Below are 13,183 nucleotides of genomic sequence, written 5' to 3'. Positions count from 1 at the left end.
AAACTTCAAAGTCTAATTTCAAGGGACTCACTAGGGACAAATTGTTTATGTTTTATATGTGGAAATAAAAACCATATATCTAAGATTTTCTTTAGTAATTGGATGTTTCAAAAGAAAGATTGAAGTAGAACTGAGTATGTTACTCTAAAAAGCAAAACTCTAGGAAAAGGTAAAAAATGTTAATTATGTCATATGACTGAGGTGAGAGCAAGAATTGACACAGAATAATTTGAATTAGATGAGGAATTAAATGGGGAGAGGAGGCCTGGTAGTTCTGGAACCTTACTGTCATTGAGAACTGGATAAAGAGGGAATAATATATATCTATCTGGGAGAATATAAAAATCTTTTAAATTTATAAAGAAAAAAGAGGAGGGAATAGCATAAGATGAGAAGTATAGAAGGATGTGTAGATTAACAGAAACAGGATAAGGCATGTAGATTAACGAGAATGAAATGAAGAATGAGAGAAAGCATTGGGGAGATAGAGAGTAGAGAAGGATCCTTGAGGAGGGGAGTAGGTTAAGTAATAACAAGCCAAGGTACTGGGTAGAAGTACAGGAGTCAGTAGGGATAGGAAATAAAAACACACAAATATAACAATGATCAGGAGTAGAACTTATTAGAAAAAAATGAAGCAGAGAGGCAGCTGGTTGGTGTAGTGGATAAAGCACCAGCCCTGAAGTCAGGAAGACCGGAGTTCAAATCTGACCTCAGACACTTAACACTTCCTGGCTGTGTTACCCTAGTCAAGTCACTTAAACTCAATTGCCTCACCAAAAAAAAATAAAATAAAATAAAAAAGAAAGAAAAGAAAGATGAAGCAGGGTTTCTTCTGAAAGTTAAAGCTAAAATAGATTTAATCAAAAAAGAAAAATAAGGAAACAGTATAAGCCAGTCATATTAATCAATATTGTTTCAAACTATTTAAAATAGCTAAATAATATAAGGTTGGAATATTGCTGTGATATAGAAAATGAGTTGGTGAATTTAGAAAAATATGGGAACACTTGGATGTTGTTATCTACCTTCAAAGAAACAGAAGAAGTGTAGAATAGACTTACACAGATGTATATAAATGTACTTTGTTTATATGTGTGTATAATATGCACATATATATGCATGTGTATACATATATAAATATATCCTAGCTTAATCATAGTCTTCTTGAAGGGGAGGAAAGGGGAAAAAATAAAGTAAAAAGTGCACAACAGAGAACAAAAGAAAACCTACAAGGAAGCAAAGACAGTTCTGAACATAATGTATAGCATTTATTATATAGGCTTTCTTGAAATGAAAATTTATTATCTCACACATGCAATGTTTCTTTTGTCTTTTCTTGTTGTGTTTGCTTTTTACCTTGAGATTTTTAAGAAAATGTTTTAGAATGCAAAGAATTATATAATTCATTTTAGAAGATTTCCACACACAATTATAATAGATGTTACTTTGGCACCTAAAAGGAAAAGCTTCAGTTTTCTGTTAATATTCATAATAATGCAAATTTTTTTAATGATTCATAATAAATGAAAATGTTGCTGCTGTTGTTCAATCATTTCAATTGTGTTAACTCTTCATGACCCCATTCGGGGTTTTCTTGGCTAAGATACTAAAGTGGTTTTGCCATTTATGTCTCTAGCTCATTTTACAAATGAGGAAACTGAGGCAAACAGAATTAAGTGACTTGTCCAAGGTCACACAGCTAAGTGTCTGAGGCTTGATTTAAAGATGAGTCATTCAGATTTCAGGCCCAGACTCCAGAGCTTTATTTAGCTGTCCCAAAATAAGGACCTACTGGATAATATAAGACTATCACAAGAAACATAAAATCTAGTAAATACATTTTCTTCAGTGCCCAGGGTTTCTCCATGGAGCCTTTCCCAAACACACCAAGCTTAAATTTCTCCAGTTTACTATACTAGTAGCACTCATTTGGCACTCAGGATTGCTAAAGCCTATTATTTTTATCTTTTTCCTATAGGGCAGGTCTTTTCAACTAGACTGCCAATATCCGGAGGGGAGAGATCATTCCTTTTACCTTTTTCCCAACACAGTGCTCATTTTTAAACTACAGACATTTCTGCATTTATCGCACTTCACTTTAATATATTTTTTACAAATTGAAAGTTTGTGGCAACCCTACAATGAGCAAGTCTATCTATGCCATTCTCCAACATGCTCACAATGTCTCTCTATGTCATCTTTTGTTAATTCCCTCAATATTTCTGTTTCATTATTATTAAATCTGTTATGATGATATGATTAATGACTATTATAATTGTTTTGGGGTGACATGAACTATTCCCATATCATGTAAGTTGGTGAACTCAATTGATAAATATGTTCTGTTTTCTCCATCAATAGGCCATTCTCTGTCTTTTTTCCTCTCCTCTGGTCTACCTATTCGCTGAAAGACAACAATATTGAAATTAGACCAAATTATTAACTCAACAACGTGTTCCAAGTGTTCAAATAAAAGGAAGAGTCCATCTATGAGGCAAACTTTTTTGTCTTATTTTAAGAATACAGCCACCCTGATCAGTCAGCAGCCATCAATATCCAGACAAGACCCTGCACTAGAGAAAAGATTACCACCTACTAAAAGTTCAATAATGGTTGGCATTTTTTTTAGCAATAATCTATTTTAATTAAAATATGTACACTGTTTTTAAAGACACAATTCTATTTTGCACCTAATAGACTACAGTATAGTATAAACATAATTATTATATGCACTGAGAAACAAAAAAAATCACTTTATTACAATGTTTGCTTTAATGTAGTGGTCTGGAACCAAACCTGCAATATCTCCAAGGCAAGACTGTACTTGCTTTGTTAGGAAAGAAGTAGTTTGCAAACTTTAAAATGCTATATAATTATGAAATATTATTTCAAAATGATTGTGTCCTAAACATTTATACGTCTGTAAGTATATATAAATGTATATGTATGTATATATTTATTTCACTGGCTTTACTACTTATCCCATCTATTTTCAAAAACTGGGTATAATCTTCAATTCTTTCTTGCCTCACTTCTCACATCCAAAATCTCCACCAAATCTCCCATCTATCCCTTCCTTTCTACTCACAACACTATTACTCTACTATTCATTAACACCTATCTAGACTAAAACCTTTCAATGGTTTATTTCTGTCTCTACTCTCTACCCACTCCAATCTATCCACTCTTGCCATATTAATCTTTCTTATGCATTATCATCATTCCTCTACTCAAAACCTGTCAGTGGTTCCTTTCTAGCTTTCTAACCATCTCAATTATTTTTCTCCGCATGTCCTATATAAAACTATACTAACGCTATTCCTTAAATACACCTGAGAACTTAATTCTCAGTTCACTCTCCCTTTGTTTATACCATTTTCTATATATGCTGCTAGTGATAATCTCCCACTCCATGCCAGGTCTCACCTAGTACTTTGTTCAGTAATTCTCTAAGGCACTTATGTGATATGATATATTACAGTTTTCTGCATTTGTGTTTTATTCCTCTACTTGTCTCTAAGCTCCATAAGGAGAGGGATCATGTCTGTCTTTTTTTTTAATTTCCCCTACTGCTTAATAGTGTTTTGAATACAATAGGAATTTGATAAATATTTACTAAATAAATAGTACATATTCAAATGCTTGTGGATTAAGAGGATTCTAACATTAAATTTAAGCAATACAAAGTACATAATAACCAAGTTCCAAATAAGAGAAAATCACTAACATAAATGAGACCAGAAGGTCATTTCCCAATATGTAACTGATTAAAGGATTTGAATAAACAGCTCTGGAAAGAATGGCAAATTATTAATAACCATATGAATATTCCAAGTCATTAATAATAAAAAAATTAATACACATTTTAAATACATTTTTTCACAAACCCAACAATTCAACAAAGGAGACAAAAGATGAGATAGTTTAGAGAAGGAATGAAAAGACAAACTTACTAAAGCACTTTTAAGAGAGCTGTGAAATGATTTAACAATTCTGGAAAGTAATTTGGAATTATACTATGAAAGCAACTAAAATATCCATAACCTTTGACCCAGAAATCTCACTGTCGGGTATGTAACCCAAAAATCATAACAATGAAAAGGAAGGTTCCATGCATATCAAAAGCTTTATAGGAATACTTTTATATTAGCAAAGAAAGCATGGGAAGATTCATATGACCTGATGCAAAGTGAACTTAGAAAACCCAAAAACCAATAAGGAAGGACAACAATGTAAATTGAAACAACAAAAGAAAATGAATATTTTATCATTATAATGAGCAAGTTTGAACACAAAGGGAAAAATATGAGCGTTCCTCCCTCTCTTCTAGGCAAAGGCAGGGGACTATGAAAGTAAAAATATATGGCATTGTTGAAATGCTTGTTAAGTTTTGCTGAACTATTTTTCCCCCATTCAAAATTTTTTGTTATAAGGGAAGGATTGGGGAGGAAGGTAGAGATACACTGAAAAATATAAACACCATTGACAAAAATAGAATTTATTCTGAAAATAGAATTCTGTATTAGGTAGAAGGATGTATTACATATAGTCTGATAGTTTGTGGAATGAACATAATGCAAAGCAAAGATTGCTGCATTTGAATTACAGAGCATGAGCACAAACTACCAGTTTTGTCACTTGCTATCTGCTGAAACTTGAAGATTTACCCTTTCAGGACCTCAATCTTCTAATCTATAAAATGAATGTACTTAATGTTCTCTGGTAATTGTGGTATTTGTTGTATATATAATAATGATTTTTTTAGGTTCAAGAAAATATTTTTGGCTACAAGGCAAAATGTAACTCCAGTATGAACAGATTCTTTCACGAAGACAATGGTTACTATTATTGTATATTTAAGAAGAAATGGGATCTAAGGGGTTTAGAGTTTGTCATCTGTGAAAAGTTAAGGGAGACTGACAGATTAAACTATTCACTTTGGAAAGACTATTTTAACTGATGGGTTAAAAATAAATTGCCCATTTCTTTTGAAAAGAAATAGAGAAGGACTAAATGAAATTCTTTCCTGTAAGACCTAATGAATTGTCAAAGAGAAAGAATATAATCAATTATTACAAGAGATTTGTTGAAAACAATTTAAGGGGCATCCTAAAAGAAAGGAACTATTAGACTATGGTCTGTGATCTCTCATTTCAATTTACTGAGATATCTAAATATTTTTGTATTTGTTTTTACACTGGAGTAAACTATATCTAGTTAACACTGTTCACGTTTATAATTCAAGGGCAATTCATATTGAAAGAAATTAGCAAAAGCATACAAGGGAGGAGATTTAGTGTGGTTAACAAATGATTAACACGTTGCATTTAAAGAGGAAATATCACAGCAGGTCCATTAGAATCCTGGATACGTATAAGGAAATTGAGCCAGTAACAATTAATTAGAGGAAGATAGATTCTAAAACCTGCTATATGTCTAAAAGTAATTCTGGGCAAATGATTTCATGATACTATAATTCTCCAAGTGGGGATCCATTGTCTTATAAATGCCATGCTCTAGACCATGATTAAAATTCTAACCCATTTGGGTTCTCATCTCTCCTTTGCCATTTACTGGCCATGCAATACTATACAAGAAGTTTAACAACTCTACACCTGCATCTGAAAAGTGAAGGAAACATTCGATCTGCTTTTTTCACAGGGTTGTGGCCAGGGTCAACTAAGTGAATATAGAGAAAAGCTATAGATCTATTAAGATCTATATGGAAATACACAAGTATAAAGTACTATCATTATTAGAGACCCAATGATTATCTGCAGACCTGGGAAATGAAAGTAAGGATATGGACGCTGGATTGGACAAGCAGAATTTAGATAAACAGAGAGAATGCATCTTGAACTATCTGTAGATGACTGTTTCAAATTAACATATTTATTAAGTAGCTATGTGAAAGATACTATGTACACAAAAATGAAAATTTGTACTGCCCTCAAAGAATTTACAGGAGGTGGATTGGGTGACATGTACTTAAATAAGTATGATAATAGATAAAATATAATAAATACAAGGAAGACCAAATAAAATATAATTAGAGTCCACTTTCACTATAAAGGTAGAATGAGGTTCAAGGAAGGCTTCATGGACTAAGTGGCATCTATGTTGCCTGCTGAGAAGAGATTTCATCAGAGAGATAGGGGTGAAAATGTAGCCTATTCTTGTTATAGGCACAAAAACAAGAACAGATAAGAATGGGGTAATCTAGTAGTCCAGGAGACTTGGAAAGGGAACACATAACAAAAAAATACATAAATTTCAGAAATATAACTTATGGATGTCAAGGACATTCAGTAAGCCACTGGGAACCACTAAAGTAGTTGTATTTAGTGAATAAGAAGCATGACCACAATGACAGATTAGGATTATTTGGGCACCAATGTGAAGAATAAATTGGACAGAAGATAGACTGGAGGATGGAAGACAGCTGGGAGTCTATTATAATAGTATAAATGAGAGGAAATGAAAGCCTAATTAAAAGGGTTCCGTTGGGAATACAAAGTAGAAAACAGATGGAAATACTGTGAAGGTAGAAACAAGATGATGTAGCCATTTGTTTAAATGTGTAGCACGAAGGAAAGAGCAGCATCAAAGATGATTTCAAGGTTACTAGGTGATTCCAAAATTAACAGATAAGTTAGGGAGAAGGGTAAATTCAAAGGAGAAAGTTCTGTTTGAGCTAAAATGTTTTAGGCGCAAGCAAGCCATTAACAAACAATGATATATTGCCAGGCATCGTGCTAGACACTAAAGACTAAAGTGAAGCAATCTCTACTTTTGAGAGACTTAAAAATCTAGTGAGAGGGAAAAAAAAAAAAAAAAAAAAAAAAAAAAAAAATATATATATATATATATACACACACACACACACACACACACACACACACATAGGTTTGTAAAAACAGGTACTGGATCATTTTAGGAGGAAGGCAGTTATAGCTAAGGTAGATCAGAAAAGTCTTAAAGTAGAAGTTAGCTTTAAAAGAACCTAAAGATTCCAAGATCTGGAGCTGATTAAGTGATTTCCAGGCACAGAAGAGAAAGAAACAAGGAGAAAGAAAATAGACAAGAGGAACAATTTTAAAAGTCAGTTTGGCTAAGCCAGAGTATTTGTATGAAGGAATAACTGGTTGTTAAGGCTGAAAAGGTTGAATGGAACTTGATATTGAAGGGATTCAAATAGTAAGAGTTTACAGAAGATTAACTTGGTCAGACTTGATCAGAATTAGGAAATTCATTTTGGAATTCTCCATTTTGCAGAGAATTGAAGCAGAGAGAGATTAAAGTCAGAGACCAGTTAGAAGGCAATTACAATAGTTCAGATAAGAAGTAAAGAGGATTCAAACTAAGGTAGTGGTCATGTAAGTGGAAAGATGACAGAGAAGCTGTGATGGCAACAGCAACAAGATTTGGCAGTTTATTGGTACCGTAGCATAAGAGTGAGGAGTCAAGGATGACAATATGGTTGGGAACCTAGGCAATTGGAAAGGATGGTAGTGTTCCCAACAGAAATAGGGCCATTCAAAAGAGTTTTATTATTAGAAGAAAAGGAAATGAATTCCCTTTTGGATATGCTGAGTTTGAGACTCCCATTTTGAATTCAATTGGTAGTTAAGAAAGCATAACTAAAGTTCAGAAAATAGACTGAGGCAAGCAAGGCACCCATTCAAGTAGAGATATTCAACAGGCACTTAGAGATAATGCATATAAAGTGCTTTTTAAACCTTAAAGTATTATATATTTATTATTGGCATTATTAAAATAAAATTGAAGGAAATTTAAGCAATGTAAAAAAAAGATATCACTAAGAAGCTATTTTTTATAAAATAAAATTTCCCCCATTTTTATTTTATTTTAAAGGGATGAGACTGAAAAAAGTTGCAGACAGATACTGTTTTTGGAATCATCTGAATAGAAGTGTTAACTATTATTAAAAATTGGTTTTAAGATCACCAAGAGTATAAGAGAGGGAAAGGGGGAAAGGGGATGGTAGGTGAAACCTAGAAAAGGACATCCATATTTGAGAAGTAGAAGCAGGATGAGTTGCAGCTAGATGATAAAGTGGATAAAGTCCTGGGTCTGGAGGCAGGAAGAGTGGAGTCCAGATCCAGACTCAGACATTCAATAACTGTGTGACCCCAAGTAAGTCTCTTAACCTCTATTTACCTCACTTTTCTCACTGGTAAAATAATGATAATAATAGCACCTACCTACCAGGGTAGTTGTAAGAATCAAGTATTATTTGTAATCACTTAGCAGAGTGCCTAGCATAAATAGTGGATTAGTGTTTAATGTTAAACTGTTATTGTTTTTAACTAGCAAAAGAGATAAAAGAGTCATCATAGAAATTGAAATGGGAAATTGTCATGAAGGCAGGAAGGAAAAAAAGGCAAATGTTGCAGAGGTCAAGATGGAAACTGAAATAAAAGTCATTTGACTGAGAGATAAGGTTCTAAATAACTCTGGAAAACAATGATACAATACAGAATTGAGTACCATATTCTTTAGGGAGATTGTAATAATGAAGAATGTTAAATTTGACATCAGGAGTGAGTTTGAATCCTTCGTTAAGATACTTATTAGCCATTTAAACTCTCAAAAATCTGTTTTCTGTAAAATGAGGATGATTATTGTACTGCCTATCTCAGATGGTTGTTTTAAGTGCTTTGACAAGGTTATAAAAATGAGTTATTACTGCAGCACATATAGAGCAACTGTGAATTATTTTGCAAGACAAGCAAAATGGTAAGACTAAATTTGTAGGCTTGTACCTATAACCTAAAATTCTCAATCAAAATATAAAGATTAAAAACTACATGAATTCTAGTCCTTAACATACTCTCCAATGATAGGCTGACTCACAAAGTAGTAGAGATTATATAAATCTTCATAGGCTATCAAAGCATGGAACTAACCCCAGTTTCAATGATTTTAATACTTCAATGGATCTGTGGTCTCATCTATAAAGATACTTTCTCCAACTATGCATAATGCAACCCATTCATGCATATCCATAACTCTTGTCCAAGTCTAAATCCTCCACAGGAGGGGTAAACCAAAAGTTTTGGGGCCTTCCTAAAGAATTATTGACAATGCATGGATTCTAATGGAGCATAAGAGCTATATCCAGTCTCTTACTTTCACAATGACTTACTCATCTTTTCCACTGACACAGTACTCTAAAGACATCCTTTACATTCTTCCTGGCACAATTCTTTGGTAACATGATGGATTATACTCATGCTCTGATAATAGCCTTCCATTGCCCTTGAAGTGACCATGGGATTGTATTATTTCATGCTCATGAAGTCATGTAGCACTAAAAATTAGAAAAGACAAACCTTTGGGTCAAGGATAGATTTGGGGTAAAGCACTACATCATTTCCCAAGTCAATCCAGATCACTCTTCTCCTCCTATTGAATTTTGGGCCCAATTCACTGTCCAACTGCAGTTTCTGTATGCACGAACTAAAGGTTATCCATCCAAATACATAATACCTAGACAATGGGTATTATTTACCAATGTAATTAGGCCTAACTTTTGATAAAATATATGCTAAACATTATCTACTATATGCCAAGCACTCTGCTAAGCACTAAGGATAATTTTTTTTTAAAGCTCAATCTTAAGGAGTTGAATAAGAAGCAGAAGGAAGGAGATAGGAGAAAGGATGCCACCTACAAGGGCATTATAACAATGATGGATTCAAAACCAAGCAGAGAAGCTAATAGTGACAAGTGAAGAGATGGCTGGGATTACAAACCCTCCATAAAGGAAGACTTTGGGAAGAGTTTTGCTTCCTTCCAGCCCAATAATCAGAAAAACAATAGAAAGTAAGGATATGTATGAGTACCAAAGCTGAAACAATCTCCAAATAATAAAACCCCTAGTAAACACAATTATAATATAGCCAAAGAAACAAACATCCATATTTTTTCAAAGGCAATTTGATTTTAGAAAAATCCCAGAAATCAAATGACTTCACCACAATTTGGGGTTACCTTTTTATCAGTAACCTTTGCTGCAAGTATCTGAGTAGTAGCATTTATTAGAAGTCAACTTGCCTCTGGTGCTAATGACCAGAGCACCTACTTCAAAACTTACAAATTAGGAAACAAGTTCACTCAAACCTGAATCAAGTGGTTTATGACACAGTATCAGAAACTGTGGCAAGTCCAAAACCCCAAAATTTTAAAAAAACAACATCCAGGGCATTGAACCAAGATTTAATAAAATGAATTTTAGAAATGCTCCATGAATGTGCCTAAGTTTTCTCAATAGATCTTTGGCCACAACTGAATATGGTTAGCAAGATATTCCTGATGAGTAGTATTTGTTTGGATTCATTTATGATACATTCACCAATGAAGAGTCCAATTTGATTAAAACTGCATTCCCTCCCCCCTCAAAAATCCATGCTTTTACAATCTAGCAATTTCAACAAGTACTGCACAGCAGTAAGCCCTTTACTCTTAAGAACTGTTTATTAAATAGCCCAATAACTCAGTTATTATTTTTTCCATATCATAATTTTGCACATAACCCCAAAACTGCAAAAGACTTAACCACTCTAAGGCAGACACTGAAAATTTCTGTGCTTAAAGTGGCCTTTTTAGAATAAATTTTCTAATGCTTTTCACAAGATGAAGTATTCTTAAGTGACAATTAAGCTATTAATATTGTACCATACCATGAAATGGTCCCAAAATAAAATCTATCCAGTTGTTTTCATGCCAAAATGGAATGCAAAAATAGCCATTAAAACAATAAGTGAGATTTTTCAAATTCATAAATTTCCATATATACAAATATATTCTAAGTGACATTTACAAAAGAATTTCACATTTAGATATATTATCCCAAGACAATGCAAAAAATGAGATATCTATCACAAAATACCTGGTTTTAACATTTTTAAATTATAAATCATTATTCCGAACTCTTCTTTTCATAATTTTTCACTTTCCTTCATTGTTGTGGCACTTTTCATGTTAAATGTAATTTATCATTATTTTTCCATTTAAATATAGTGAAACAAAACCTCAAAATCACAAAGGCATATTATTTTTCAGATGGAAAAGGTTACTCCTTACTCTTCATCATCAAATATTCATTCAAGTGCCTGAGTATACATGGCAATGTGTTTAGGCACTGTACAAAATTAATCTGAAGATATAGTCCTTACTTTCAAAATATATATAAAAGCAAGGCAATTCCACTACTTTATGGGCAGAAATAATATCCTCTCCATTTGGACATTTTTACCCAGATATTCCTATTTTCCGTTAGCCCTATAAATTATAGACATCCATAGCTATAGTAACTATGTGTATTAGGTCATTAAGATACTTAAAACTACAACCCCAATAGAATAAGCTAAAGGACTGGGGTATGAAACTAATGACAATGTTTCCCTTTCTTAGACATCTTTTTATTCCTTTTCCATTCCTCCCTCCCCCCTCCAATCCTGTTTTTACGTAAACTGGTCAAGATATTGGGGAAAACAAAAAAGCTGGAATGAATAAGGGAGAAGTTAGACAGGTATGATGGAAAGGAAGCATTTTGAGGGGTCAAGATAGACACAGGAAATGTTTGAATAAGGAAATGAAAGCGATTTTATGTAACATCTAACATATCCCTTGTTCACAATGAATGTGCTTAGGTCACAGACATCATTAAACAGCTCTTTCTGACATTACTTTTTTTCCCCATACTTAAGATTTTTTCAGTAAAACTTTGAAGGAAAAGAGAGATACTAGGAAAATCCCCAGTAGCAGCTGATTCTACTCAGTGTATGTGTATTTTAGTTGCTATCATCTGATTCAGGTTATAATCTTAACCATTTCTATGACTTACAATTAAGGGTATTAAATATATTAAGTAACACTTGTCATGTGCAGACACAGGAGCAAAGATGTCTATTCAGTATTTTTAATAGTATTGCCATCAAATTTGATAGAACTCATCCATCATAATCAAGCTTCCTGAAAAAGATTCTCTACATCCCCAAATGTAGTCAGGAAGCCACCAGGTCCAAAACTTATGGCTAGAATGACTGCAAAGAAATAAATACTATATTCCATTCCTATAATCTTAAATTATGATGAAACTACAAGGATTCTTCACTTAATATATCTCCAAGCTCTGTAAAATTCAAAAGTCTGAGGGAAACACATACTCATTTTAGGATTAATATAGTAACATAAATAATAATTCTAAAGAATACAAATTTACTTAACAACAAAATCAAATTAGTTCAAACAAAAATCAACTGTCCGTAAAGAGGTAAGCTAAAAACTAGTGTTAGTAATTTGTATTTTCCTTGAAGATTTTGTTCTTTATATAAAAGATAAAGCAATGAGTCAATATAAACGGCTTGCTGTGTATTAAAAGATCCCATAACAAGTGTCCTTCAATAAGGTAATATTAGCAGTGTTTTCCTAGGTTTGTCTACATGTTAAATTGTGTAATAAATCTGTTTTTCTAACTTCCCCTTTTTCATCTTATTTGGGAGTAGAAGATACATCAGATAAATGGAATCTTTTCAGTGCAACCTTTGTTTCTAAAGTAACCAAAAAGCTGAGCTATTCTAATAGTCAATACCAAGTCTAAATTCAAGGGAAGTTTTCATTAACTTCCTGTTTGTAATAATTCCTTTCACCTACAATTAAAATGTTTATAAAAAGTTACAATTTATATAAAAATGTTTCTGGCACAAATTTTGTAGGTCTCTTCTCAGATGTCTGAAACCTTATCTGAAGCCCCTGGGTCTAGAAACAGAGTTAAAGAGTCTCAAACTCCAAGAATCAGTATTGTTTAAGCCAGAAAGAAATGGGAAGATTAATAACTAATTGTTTCTCGAGTTTCTTAAACTTTAATTGCAAAATTGCTGCAGCTTCCCCTACAACTCATTTTTGTTATGATCCACTGTTAGACCTTGTTTATATATACATATATATTTATGTATCTATATATATATGTGTATGTATATATGTGTGTGTGCATATGTGTACTCTACCTTTTCTAACAATAAAGGCAAATCCTGCTTCAATATTATTTGCTTACTTTCTACATGACCCAACTAAGAAAGGTTTGCAGCTCTTTCCTGTCCCTTTTCTTGTGCCTGCTCTGCAACATTAGAATAACTCTGTAGCAAATCAGCAG

General features: G+C 32.9%; 1 protein-coding gene across 1 annotated transcript in view; it reads right to left on the bottom strand.

Moving 5' to 3' along the window:
• The window catches only part of ZNF800 (zinc finger protein 800), a 95,924-nt gene that overhangs the window by 50,411 nt on the left and 32,330 nt on the right, over positions 1-13,183 (bottom strand). The gene's annotated exons all lie outside the window — the stretch shown is intronic.

The sequence above is a fragment of the Sminthopsis crassicaudata genome, chromosome 5, assembly GCF_048593235.1.
Source record: "Sminthopsis crassicaudata isolate SCR6 chromosome 5, ASM4859323v1, whole genome shotgun sequence".
NCBI classification, from domain to species: Eukaryota; Metazoa; Chordata; class Mammalia; order Dasyuromorphia; family Dasyuridae; genus Sminthopsis; species Sminthopsis crassicaudata.
This window is presented reverse-complemented; position numbering and strand designations above follow the sequence as displayed.